The sequence below is a fragment of the Pelecanus crispus genome, chromosome 3, assembly GCF_030463565.1.
Source record: "Pelecanus crispus isolate bPelCri1 chromosome 3, bPelCri1.pri, whole genome shotgun sequence".
Lineage (NCBI taxonomy): Eukaryota > Metazoa > Chordata > Aves > Pelecaniformes > Pelecanidae > Pelecanus > Pelecanus crispus.
In genome coordinates, this window is record NC_134645.1 from 3,762,075 (window position 1) to 3,776,321 (window position 14,247).

Below are 14,247 nucleotides of genomic sequence, written 5' to 3' on the forward strand. Positions count from 1 at the left end.
ATAATGTAGCATGGCACAGAAATTCGTCATCTTGGCTTTTAGATGCAACAGCAAAGGAATTAATATTTCCTTAGCGCATGATGATCCAGCCTCTTGGTCATGATATGCAACCAAAAAAAAAACCAGCAAAGGGGGAGGGAAATTACAGGAGAGACAGTGACAGGTTTCATGGATTGCCTTAGAAAACACAGTTATAACGAATGGGTCCAAACCAGCCTTTTCATCTCTACCCTCTCCGTCCTCCTTACTGAGAATGAAGATGCAGTAACGTAGCAGACATAGTCACTGGACATGGCTATATGAGAATAGGTATTACAGATGATTCACTGGGTCAGGAAAAAGGAACAAAAGCCAAAATTACAGGCTTCTCGAAAGGTTCAAGTACATTGCTGACAAGGCTTGAGGGTAGCGCTGTTTAGGCTAATTGTGTTACCCGCCCTGATGAAACTTCCTTTCTTCTGCCGTTGTTCCCAGAAACTCTGTTTGTGCTAATACCGTCCATCGAGGAATCCTAAACAGATTCATCCAGGAAACAGCCCACAATTTCTGCTCTCCAAAACTAGCAAGAAAGGCTGGGGAAAAGAACAACAGTACACATAAATGGTAGGGACCTGTGGCAAACTTCACCAGCTATTTTCTGCTTCCTGCTTCTCGGACTTAGAAGAAACATTCATTTGGGAAGGATTGGTCTTTATAAAGCTGCCGTAAAGGCCATGCGAGGCAGTGCTTGCTGTGATTATCATGGTAAATAGAAAATATTTTTTTACAGTCTTTTATGTGTGGCCCATGCACAGGTGTACATGCCTATAGCATCTCCAAACTTAGAGATCTGTGCCACATTGAGTGATTTTGTATACATGACAAAAAGTATCAGTGGGTCTGTTCAAAGAAGGGCTGTGTCCTTCTCAGTTGACTTCTGGGTCTATAGAAAGAGGGAGATATAGCACCCCTTTGAAATCTCACTGCCCTCCACCCCCATTTTTTCTGATTAAGACCATTCTTGGCCACATCATGTGAACACCTAGTTACTTGGGGGACATGTAAGGAGCGGTTAAGAGTTAGTGGGAAGAAGAAAAGCAAAATAGAGTTATGTGAACAAAGACAAGAGAACAAACGAGTAAAATAGCAATAAGGGAATAGGAAAAAAATATGATTGCTGACATAAAGCATGGAGATCAAACTACTGCAGCCTCAAGGGGGCACCTGCTCCTCCAATGGCAGGAGTGACGCGTGGCTGCTGATGGCAAGGGCTGTGCCGGGGAGGATTGCCACTCTCTGTGCGCAGAATATGAACCTGGTGTTTGTGCCTTTTTGTTCACTCCCATTATTGGCAGAATGGTAATACACAGTATGCGTGTGTATGAAAACATGCTCTTCTGAGTCACTTTGTGTTTTATTTTTGTGGATATGAATTTCTGGAAACTGAGCCTGCGTTTCCATTTTCTACTCTCCTCAGGGGCTGGGGAGTTCACAAAGCTTCAAGCAATGGCCTTGCTTTCAATTCCGAGTTGCCATTTCCTCCCATCCTGTTGAATGTGTTTCACCTACACTACCTGCCCACGCAGTGTGCCTGCACATGCAGCACTGACGGTGCGGGCAGCAGGAGGGGGATAGGCATGTGTCCTGCCTGTCCCACTGAACAAGGCACGGGAGGGAGCTGCATCAGATGTGAGATGTCCTGGGCACCTTTGTGGCAGGCTGCAAGTGCCACCCCTGGAGCTTAGGAAGTGCATGCTGGTTCGTATCCCAGGTGGCCATTGCAGAGAGGAGAGAAATACAGCAGCTCAGACACAGCCTACTGCTGTTAGATATATTGAGAAGATATTTTCAAATTACCTCTGGAGTATTTTGGTTGGCACTGCTGGCGAAAGTAGCTCACAGGTTCACATCCTTTCTTCTAATATGGATGGCAGAACAGGGCTCTCTTATTTTGGTGTGGAGGCACACAAGGATATGGATGACAGCTTTGTTTTCCGTGAGTTCCCCTTGGGCGTTGCGAGTGGCTGGGGCCTGCGTGGAGGCAGGAGGGGTGGAAAGAGCCCTTCGCTCCAGCAGGTTCAACTGTGGGGATTGCTGGGGGTTGGTAGTGGGTGTGCTACCCATGCAGAAAGTGCAGGGAGCGCTTCACACAGCTGGTTCATTTTCCCCCAGGCACCAAGTGCGTTTGCTGTGGCCACAGTCCCCTTTGGATGGACCATTTTTGCTATGGATACATGCCAGAAACGGTCTGTCTGTGCCTGACGGCTGAGTGCTGTGGTTGCTCCCATTTGAGTACGCACTGAAAACAGGAGGAGACCAGTTTTATGCCTACACAAAAGCCAGGATCAACTTGGGCCAGTGTGTGAACGGTGATTGAGTGGTGTTGGGCAAAAATCAGGATTGGCTCACACATCAGACCAATCCTTTAATCAGAATGAATTGAACTCTAATCTACTTCTTGGCAATGGACAAATAGGCAGTCTTGGATATGGATGCTGTTCTGTTTCATGGATATATGTGTTTGTGCAGAGTATGGGGGCGTGGGTTAAAATTAGAGCTGTGTGAGCCCTGTAGGGTTCCATTCATGATGAGGTTTGCAAACTAATCCGTGTTGCTTGATTTACAGAGGTTGGAAACAAACCAAACCTCATAGATTTGTTTGAAGGGTTTTGCGTGATGTGGGGATAGGAGCTCCATCTGTACTTGCTCACTTGCATTTTCCCCGAGCTAACCTTCCCTAGATAAGGCAGGAAGATCTTAGGGCTTTGTGGTGAATAGGTGCCTAGAAAGCAGCCAATGCTTTTGGCATCGCTGGTTGCGCTAACAAATGCTGTGTTTCATGACTTATATTTCCTTTTAAAAAAAGACGGTCTCCAGGTAATGATTTACTTGTTCTTCTCCAGAGCTAGCATTGCTTCTGTTCCCCAGCTGTTTCCTGGCTGGATCTTAGGTCACATATTTGTCTCACCTCCTTAAAACATCTCTAGGCAGACCCTGAGAAACTGTTAAGTCTCTTACTCTCTGATCCCTGTAGAACTGGAAAGGCAACTGGTGTACTGTTTCTCTTGAAGCTTCTGTTTTGTAACATTTATGTTAATTTGAGCTAATCGTCACTTTGAAAGGGACACTAGGACATGTCTCACCTTCTCATGGCAGAACAGGGAACTACTTGGGAATGGCTTATACAGCAATGGAAGAGTCAGTCAAGGAAGAACCAACTGAATGATTAAATATAACAAATATCAGCTACCAGCAATTCATATTGATTTGTAACATATATTGAGAACTGCAAAAATCCTAGCTGTAGCACTTATTCTGGCCTACTTTATATATAGCTCCTGAAATCACTCTTTACCTTGCATGGGAAGATAAACCTGGTAGCCCTTAAGTGGTTATGATGAAGCCAAGAATGTCTTTATTTGGCTAAACTTCAAACCTTCAAATCCCATGCAGTGCCATGTTGTCATTAATTACTGTGGGTCAGGCTTTCAGAGAGAGACAGGTGCATTTCTCTAAAAATTGGAGGCTTTTTCCCTTTCGTAGAGCATCTGCTCAGGATTTGAAGCAGTAGCTGAGCAGTCCTGAGTGCAGTGTCTTCAGGGGCTAAAGTATCCCTTTCTAGAAGATGGCAATCAGCTAACCCTTGCACATATCTCTCTTCTGTGCTGGAGCTGTCTGCTGCCAGAATCAATAGCAGCTATAATGACCAAGCACATGGATGACAACCTAACAGTGAGACTTAGGTGTCAGTGAGCTGGGGCAGGCTGGGGGAGGCTGGCAAGTTACACCCTGGGCATGAGGAGAGCTGGAAATTAAACAACGGAGGACAAATAAAGTGCGCTGCCTCGATAGATGCCTGCTGAGGACAGGTCTGCTTCAAGTTCCATGCTGCCGTCGCCAGCGCATCGCTGTCCTGCTGCAATCCTGTTTTCCCCTTCTGCAGGGGTCCGGAGGTTACCCCAGGTAGTCCCGAGCTGCGGCACCCACGCTCTGCTCCACCAGCTGAACCTGCGCCACTCGAGTACGGCTGTGGGCACCCCGAGCTCTCGGCTCAGGCTGAGGGGAGCCCCCGTTTGCCCCCATGGCCTTCTGCCAGTGGTTTAACACCTGCGAGATGGCTGTGGGAAGAAGCTGAAGGTATTGCTAGTATTGTGTGGTGGTGGGGCCTCAAAGCAAAAGGAGAAAAAAAAGTTGCTGTTTTTTTAGAGTTGTCGTTGCTCAGCAGTTCTGTCTCATCGGTGAGGTTTGGGCTGAATCTCTGCTTTCTGTTGGGCAGGCAGTTATCTGCAGCTTAATTGGTCATACTCGAGTGTTGCAGGTTTAACTCAGAGGATTAGCAATTGCTCTGGACAGTGTTGCTGTTAGCAGGGGGGTTTGAACTCTGAATGGGAAAGATCAACAAAGTGTCTCGTATGCATTTTGTAAGCGATGACAGACTACAGTGAGTAACCAGGAGGCTATATTAGGTAGAAATCTTACATGTAGCTTGGAATGGGATAAGGGGAAAAGTGGAGATAGGGAAGAATATGTGACTATTTTTGTCCATCAGCCAGATACCTATTGGTCAGTTTGTTACAGAGGTTGTCTGGAAAGGTCAGCAGCTCAGTGAGCTGTGCTGCAAAACATGCCTGGGCTAAACCGAAACACTCATTCCTGCATAAGCCAGGCAATCTCACAACTATCAACTGTGAGCTGCAGCGTGGACAACGACTATCCTATTCTTGTGTTACGGACATGTTGGTACTAGTCAGTTATGACACCTTTTGTCAGTTCCAGAAAACGGCCTTGTTTTCTGCAATGTAGCGTTTCTTTTCTGCTGGGTTTTGATAGGGTGTGCTTCGGTTCAAGCTGTGTGCCTTGCACATAAAGCAAGCTACTGGAGCCTGCTCGCAGGCTGACCCCTTTGCACCGAGACAGGACAATGGCAGTGCGACCTGCATTACTCACATTCCAGCCTTCACAGAGCTGTCATCAGCATGCCTGGAAAATTAATGTCATTATGCTGTCGCTCGAGGCTTGGCATGGCTGCTTTTCGCCTGCCTGCGAGAGGAAGCCACGGCGGAAGGTGAATATTGTGGCTTACTGCTGCAAGGGAGGGACAAGCACTGCCTTGTGTTGATGGGATATTTGTCTTCACGAGTTTTGCAAGTGGAAGTCCGCCCTCTCTGTTTAGTAGTGTAAGCTTTTGTGTATTTGCAGCACTATCTTGCAGTGGTTACTGGAATCTGTGCTAACTAGGGACTGATTTGACTGCTGTTATTCAATGTGGGGTTGTGACACTTTCCAATTTCCACTGGGCATTATCTTAAACGAGAAGGTGCGAGGGTGCAACAGGTTTTCTCCCCTCTTGATTGAAATGCATTTCTTCCTCCCCTGCAACATTTTTTTGTAGAGCTTCTTGACATGAAACAAACTGATACTGTTAAAGCCAGTGAATAGAGTCGTGAATATATTTCTCGTCCTTGACAGCAGTGGCACTCGGCAAACTGAATAACTGTTTAACTATGCAAGGGTACTGAGTGTCCTCTCATCAGCTTTTTGAGTAACTTTGGGAGAGTGGGATTTTTGCAGGTAGGTGGAAAAGCTGTAAGAGAACCATGGAGCAAGAGAGGAGGGAAGCAGATACTGCTGCCTCTTCTTGCTCCATTGCACCAAGCCAGCCCACTGCTGCTTTTCCTACCCTAAAAATACTGTGAGGAACCTGCAGTAGAGGTTCCCACACAGAGGAACCTGCTTCCTCTGAAATAAGAACCAAATAAGAGACCCTTGTGGGGCAGCATGATCTCTCCTGGATCAGTCCCACAGTGTGATCCCTGCCCAGGGCTGCAAGTTGGCTCGCTGAACATCTCTTGTATGTACCCAGCCATTCCCAGTTGTCAAGCAAGTGGTGTCTTAACTTAAATCTCAATATTTCTCCCCAGAGTGTCTGTGAGATTTTAAATGATCCAACTTATTCTGAGTTTTCTCCCTCTTTTACCTACTTTGGTTTAAGCTGTTAGTGGGAGCACCGAAGTGCTGAGAGAAGAGTGTGTGGCTTTCGCAGCAAGCCTCATCCTGCAAAACCAGCAAGTAACAGAAATCTTGCCTGACACAGGGAGCTTTCAGGGCAAGGGCAAGCATCCAGTAATGATCAAAGCTTCAAAATGGTAAGATCTCCTAGTCAAGCACCTACTGCGTGATGAAGAAGCTCAGAAGCCTATACAAAAGCTGTAAGACATTGATTAGTATCACCACACAATAACTGTGTACATGACATTAACCAACAAACATCCCCTCTGAGTCTTATTTGTTGCATTATTTGTTCATTTGCATTATGAATATCCAGATCAATAAGACCAGATTCCTAACCCTTCATCGTCCTTTTAAGTATCAATAGATCAACTCCTGTTCCATATAAATGTGAGTTAAATAACGTGGACTAAATAAAGAGAAGAGACTGAGATGCACTGGAAAGTACATGAGAAAGCAGATATTGCCCTTGTACCTATTGCACATACATGCAAACCTGCACAGTAAATGCACGCTGCCCAGCAAGTTGTGGCTTTGGTGTTAGCATTGTTGCCACTGCACACAGAAGGAACAAAACAACTGACATGGTGCACTGACCTCTGTTAAAGAGTTGTTTATTTGACTGCTTCTGCTAATATCCCAGTAAGTCACAAGTACAAAGTGCTCACTCTCTCCTTTTTTTCTTTTTTATTTTAATTGCTAGCCATTGAGGATGCACTGAAGGCAAAACCAAATCAATTCCTAAATAAACAACGCCAGAGACAGTGTTAGAGGGGAAGGCTCCGCACAGGGAGCGGATGGGGTGCTGTTAGGAGCAAATCAGGTGTGTTCTCTGAAGGACCCAGGGACCTCCCAGCAGAATAGGAAAAGACAGCGTTTCAGTGCCAGGAGCGGAGCTGGCCTGGCAGTGCTGCAGAGCTGTCCAGCTCTGGACGCTCAGGAGTCTCCAGGCATGCCCATGGCAGCTCTTGTTATCTCACAGCAGTGACATCCTGTGCCTTTCACACTTGATTTTTGCTCTCAGAAAAAAAAGCACTTCAATATTCAGGGCAAAACCGTACTCAGTGGGTCTGTGAAAAAATAATGCTTTTTTTACATGCTGCTCCACCTCATTGCTTTGGTGACTGAGGAAATAGTGTAGCATCTCTTTAACTTTTATGCCTACAAGTGCTTTCTTAGTTAACTTCTGCTTGAGCGTCTCTTTGTTGGAATGTCTGTAGAACCACTTAATGTTTGCACTGGAAGTTCTTCATTCAGAGGGAATTTTTGATCGATGACATATCAGGAGCTACTGTTCTTGGCCTGGGATAGCTGAGAAATGTGGAAGGGGCTGAACAGTGTCTGTGTTTATGTTCCAGGGAAGAGGCCCATCTGGACTTGCTCTGCCTTGTGCCTTGCTCTTTAGAGGTCCGTTTGTAAAATGACAACTTTCTTTCACAATGACAATTACTTCTGAAACAAGCAGTCATGCTTAGCAGTCACTGCCCGATTGCCAATATTTACCTTGCTTTATTACATTACTGTAAACTTCGGTTGGCTATCAGAGCCAGTTGATGACTCTGGCAATTTGGAATCTGGAGGGCTCTTATGAAATTAAACACCGCCTTTGCGTGCCATCCGAGCCTCTAGATGGGCAAGTGAAAATAAATGTTCAAAAGGTTGTACTTTATATAGCCACAGACTTGACCTCTAAGTGCCTTAAAAGGGCTCACATACTTAAAGGTGCATTACCAGGCCTTACACTAATTCACTGTGATAGCTAAAGTGCTTTGTGTATACCACAAGAGACCAGAAGCCCTTGAGGATCCTTTAGAGCAGAGCATGTGGGCAGTTAACATTATTCAGCTTGAATTTTGTATTTGCAGCCAGTCATGAGTGAAAGTAGGGGTAGACTATTTGCATATTGTTTTGGTATAAAGCTAGAAAAATGCTTCCATGTGTGTAAGTCATGTAACTTCATCCTGTGTGTTTCTTAGATGCCTGGAAAACCCTAAATAAGATGAGGCCCTTTCTTTTTTTCTTTTCTTATTTTTTCTTTTTTTCTTTTCCCCACTGAGAATATCTTGGGAGCGTTCATCCCTCCCTCTCTTTAAGTTTGCTGGTCTAAGCAGGAATACTTGAGACTGATTTTAATTCTTAACTAGATGGACATGATTTATTAATTCACATTTGAAATAACAATTGCAGTCGGAAGGAATCAGCTGAAAGCCTTAATTACATTGGAAAATATGCTTCAGTGTAGCATGGCCCCATCCAGCTTTCAGAATGCATAATTATCATCATTTTTTAATTTTTATATTTGAAAAATTGTGATGGAGACCAGACTCTGCTGGCTACTCGCACTGCTTCAAAGCAATGCCTAAATCAGAAGTGAGTCTTTAAATAGATCGTTTTCTTACTTGCTTGTTAGTGCCCAACCACATATGTAGACTTATTGTGCAGGGTTTGGCCTCAGTGTTTTGAGTATTATTTTTACATCTGAGCCAACTAGCAGTTTCTGTGCCCAATTCTAAGGAAAAAAAGATGTTAAACTGTGAATGTGCACTGGCATATGAGCTGAGATTAGGTAATTTGGGATCACTCCATAGAAATTACATATGGGCTTTGGAGACTGGGAATTCATTCCTATTCAAACAGTGACCAAATGGGGAATGAGGAAAGCAAGATCAAGGTAATTAAAAAAACAAAAAACAAACCACCGAACTTCCTGAAAAGAAGAAATGCACCACAGAACAGGAAAGAACAAACAAAGCCTTCCTTGCCTTAATCTTGAAAAAATATGACAGTTGAGAGAGATACTGGCTCACTTGACCCAAATGAGGTAACGCATGAGCACTTCTAGCTATGATTGCAATTCCTATCGCCATTCTGTCTTTTAAAACTTCTCAGTCTTCTTGGTATTTTCCTTTGGTTCTGTGTCTGTCTGTCTTCACTCCATATTTGTTGTTTTCTGACCGTCTTTTATCTTCCCCACGACCCTCTTGCCCTCATTCTGTTATCTAGGTTAGCTATTCATTAAGTTCACTATAAAACTGGTACTACTTAAGGAAAACTGCTGTAAAGTCAGTCCATTGTGAGACGATCACTTCTTTATTTTTGAGTTTGAGAAACCTAGAAAACCTGTGCAAAGCTCACTTCAAGTGAGCTTTGGGTTAAAAGGGAAATCCAAAATTGTTCCAAGTCCTTGTTCAGAACTATGATTTGGCAAAAAACTGGTCATAGCCCTGGTCTGGCTTTGGGCATAAAACCAAGGCTGAGAGGTGCCTGGAATAGGTTTGCTCATTTTCAGTTATAAGTATGGTTGGGGTAGGACTGCAGTAAGGTCCACAGGAGCCCAACTGCCAGGGTAGAAAGCTAGGAGATGATCCGGCTGGTTAGCAGGGCTGGGACCCTGCTTCATGAGTTACGCCAAGGCCTCTTGCAACCTTCTCTTGCCAGTAATTTCCATTTCCGGGTATGCCATGACATCCTGGAGGAAAACCTCCCCCTGAGGACTACAGAGCTACGGAGTAGACTACAGAGTCTATTCATCCAGTGGAAAATACTAGATAAGGTGTGGGTGGTTGGCTTATGGGAGAACAGTATGACTGGTGACATGAAAACCCAATCTCTCAATATCCTGCACTCAGTGAAAAGCACTACGTGGTGTGGTTTCATGTTGAGACCTGGAGATGGTGGAGCTGTAGAACAAGGAACTGTCTGATTGTTAGCTTTGCCTGTGAGCAGCAGGAGCCCTTCCCTCTTAGCATCTCCCCAGTCTCAGCCCCTCAGGCACAGCAGAGAGGAGGCATGAAGCAAAATGTAATGGGTGGTCATATTGGGATGCAGCAGAAGATGGCTGGAGAGGGCTGAAGTGGAAGAGGAACAACTGAAGGAGCTCATAGTTCAGCTTAAATATCATCATCTGGATAGGGAGGAGAACCTAATCCAAAACCTCATCTTAATTAGACAGGAGAAGGGAAGGGGAGGATTGTGATGCTCATCTGTTTAAGGCTAGAGGAGAAGCTATGGATTGGTATGTGATAGACACCACAAAAGCCACAGAGTTATTTTTCTTGTTCTAAACACAGCTTAAAGCAGCACTCTCAGGTATTGGAAAGTGCTAAAACTTTTCACTGGGAAGACGATGCTGTATGAGGTGTCCTAAAGAAAGTGAAACCTTCTGAAGAGAAGATTGCCCATAACAGAATCAGCGGCGGGCACCACAGACCACGTAGGCTCTGTTTGTCAGTGTAGGAGCAGAAATAACATTTTTGCACTGTACCTACCAGGCTCCAGATAAGGAGCACAGTTTGCTTACCAAGCTATTAAGAAAATAGATTAACAAAAGCTGAAAATGTATATTTCCTCCTCAGCAAAGGGCTCTTCCCAGGCTTTTCTTGTAACCGAGTAGTCTGAAATCATACACAGGAGTGCAGGAGTAATTGGTTAAAACAGGGGGAAGGAAATATCACTTTAACCACTCTGTGTCCTTGACTGATGTTAAAAGCTTTTGCCTTTTCTCTCCAAACTTGATGAAACTTCTTACACCTGTACGCATGCAGAAATGTACTTCTGAAGTAAAACATGGTGAGTGCTCTTCAGAAGTCATTGTTAAAATACAGAGGAGGATCCTTCTTTTATTCTAAGTCCTTCCTTCAGATGTGCACAAGTCTTCAAATATTTTTACAAGGAATAGGTATGGTGGAAAGCTCTTTGTGGTTATGACTTACATGATGAAATAATTCCACTTTTTCTTGCCCCTAGAAGATAGAAATGATACTGTTTATCTATGCTCTTCCTTAGTGGCTTTTGCCCAGTGTAGCATTCACAGTACTGAACCCCAAACCTATACGATGCACCTATGGCCTATCTCACTAGCTCTTCAGATCTTCCGCAAAACTTGTCATCTTTGCTCTCTCCCTGGGCCCACGGAGGACCACCTCCGTGGCTGGCTGGTGAGCCCACATCATGTACAATATGGCCTTCTTCTGTGCATGGGGCTTACTCGGACCTGAAGTGCTGTCTTGCCAGAGCTGGGAGATACCGCAGAACTTCACCGACAGGCTCCTGACCTTTCTCTGACTTGGAAATGGCCACTTTTTAAAAAAGGTTTGTGAATGTTTATAGGAGAAGGCAACGAGAGAGCTAACAGGCTAGCTGTATCTGGTAAATTCACCTCTTCTGTCCCTTCAACTGACTAGCGATAAATAAGGCAAACACAAGACTGTACTTGAAAATATAAGAGCAAAAGAACAATCTTTTCTCCTCTTGGCATGGCTTCCGACAATGTTTGCTGTCTGCCAACATCGCTGTGAGTTACAGTTACACTGGGTCATCGTTACGTACATGGAGCCAACGAGGGTAAGAATAACCCTAGAAACAGTCTATTTTCTGTCACTGAGCAAGCGGTGTTCTTTACCCCTCTGATACATCCAACTACCCGATGTTTAAAAATGTCTGGAGTTATGTTCAAGCTGTTTGTCCATCCTTTCCCAGCAATAACACTGGTTAAACACGTGTATGCATATATGTATATATTCTATATATGCATATATAAAAATATATACATACGCACCCACAAACAGATACATGTAATGCTCTTGTACATGCCAAGCCCATGAGCTGTCTGCTTGAGAAAAGCAGGGCAAAGCTCTGGGCACACTGAAGGTGAAGGAAGGGAATCAAAACCGATCTCTGAAAGGGGGGAGACAGTTTCAGCGAGCAATGCAGCTCAGTCATTTTGGAAATGGAGAATTTCTGAGAGCAGAGAGCATTGTTGCTTTAGGATCTGCTTTTATTCTGAATGTTTGAGTACTTAATGAAGGGTAACACCACAACAAGAGCAAAGTAAGAATTGTTGGTGCAAAAATCATATCCTCATCTGATCCCCGGCAGTGAAGTTTCTGAGCGTTAAGTACCTCTGCATTTATCCTCCTTGCTCCTCAGCCACGAAAGATTCCCATTTTAATGATAGGAAAGTGAGAATCAGGGAGACGATAATTCGGACGTTCAAAGTCCTGTTTAAAAAACTTGGTATAGAAAGAGGGCAGCATGCCAAGAAAGGAAGGTCTTCTGAAAACATTTCTGCGAACATCAAGAGGGAGCCAAATGCTTTCTGCTATGCTGGCCCTCCTGGGAAGGACATTTTCTGCAAACCTGGCCTTAATTGGTGCTGAGCACTGGAAAATGCTGGTCCTCTACCCAGCATTATGGCATTATGGGTCAGCTTGGTGTATCTGTTGCATTAGACCATCCATCCTCTGATTCAATCTTTGCCCTGGCTGTGCATGCCCACTTTTATTTTGTTTTATTTGTGAAGAGCAAATTCAGGAGGAAAAAAAAAAGAATACACTTTTTTTTCCCTCTCTCAGTTTTTTTTCTTTGTCCTTCTCATCTTTCAGCCTGGGATTTACAGTAGCATGGCCCATCCTACCCCCTTCCAAAATGCACTGTGAGTTCCCTCTGTTGATATATTTCCAAAAGACCTTGCAAAGTGGCATGAATTGTTTTGACTGCACGCACCTATTCGTTATTACACACTGCTGCCCCACTCTCTTGCCTTTTTTTTTTTCTTTCTTCAAGTAATAATCTTGCACTATACTCAAATATTTGTTTATAATCAGCTCAGAGGGAGTCAGCCGAGAAGCCTTCCTGCTGTCAGGGCCCTAAAAGCGAGATGTTCTGAAGCCATTTCAGTGTAGGGAACACATTTCATACTTATCAGGCGATTTCTTGTGTACAGATGGGACCCACCCATACCACATTATTGAAATTAGCTCCTCTCCAGATTCCTTCCGCTGTTGGGTTGGCTGTAGAAGATTTGAGCACATCACCTTCAGCATTATCTTTGCTGATGTATGAGTTGTTGACTGCACGAGCTAGGGGCTGAAATTCAATGCTGCGCATTTCTTTCTCCAGCAAAGCCATGAAAATCGGATGGACTTCCTGGGCAATATTAAATCCCAAGCAAAAGCTTTATAAAAGCTACTTCAGAACACTATCAAATTATTAGTATTCTTTTTCATAATACAGATGGGGTCTCATTTTATTGAAAGAAAAAGAGAGAGAGTGTTTTTTCCAGCCCTCTTGGGAATTATTTTATTGAAAATATCAAAACTGGGAAGATTTCTCCGGTGCCAGGGGTCAGAATCTTTGACTAGTTTGTTGTAATGTGAACATATAAAAATTCACTCAGTGCTCATTCTCTGCCTTTTATTTAATGTACAATCCAGGTAGTTCCACTTGGATTCTTTATATTACTGTCCCTAGCACTGAACATTTGCCTTGAGTGTTTTAAATTTCTTTCATGAATTCTGAAGAAGGGAAAACTTCAGGAAAATTGCCATTGGCCTAATACGTATTGATGTACTATTACCAATAAAACAAATTTTTGTTATTCCAGCTGACACTGAATAAACAAGTACTTTATATTTCTTCTGGGAAGCTCTAACTTGAAGTATTCTTCACTGTAATATCTCCACTTAAAAATAGCATTTTCTTACTACTTCCCTGTGAATCATATCTGCATACCTTAATGAGTAAGTGTTTAATATTTTAATTTCTATTAATACAGAATAGAAAATGCTGCTGGAAGTCAGCTGAAGTAAGAACTATGACAAGCAGCTAAGTTTCCCCCTGTGCATCATTGTCATCGTCACCGAGTACTATCGATATAAGGACCAGCAAACTCATAATTTCAAAGGAACTGGGTTTTTCAGTGATTGCTAAGGGCAGAGTTGTCATGCAGACCCTTTATTGTGACAGTGATTCATGAGAAGAAAAGAAATCAGTTCGATTCTCTCATCACCAGTGACATTTTCTTTGGACTGGCAGTTAAAATATTTTTTTGCTTATAAATAGATTACTGGTAATCTCTAAAGTCAGGTAAAGGTGACAAATATGGAGTATTCTGTGGATATATATGTTAGTCATCTTTCAGCATAAACCCGGACTGTAAAGTGAGATCACCAAACGCAGCCTCGTTACCTCAACTTTTTTGCCCTGTTCTTATAAAAGGAGGCGAGTTCACCTGAGTTGTGTGTTTAAACCCTGTGGAGGTTTGTGTCCAGGTCTGAATTAGGCAGGGTCTCTGACGGGCAAGTGAAAATCCTGGTTTGGAACAACTCTGCTGTATGAAAGCTTGGCTCTTCTGCAGGTTGGCATTGCTTGTTTTAGGCTATGTTGGCCAGTATTAAAATGCCTTTAAATTCCCCCAGAACGACAGCTAGGGGAAGTATTGTGTTGGTGTTTTGAGGCAGATCTTAAAAGGAGGACTGC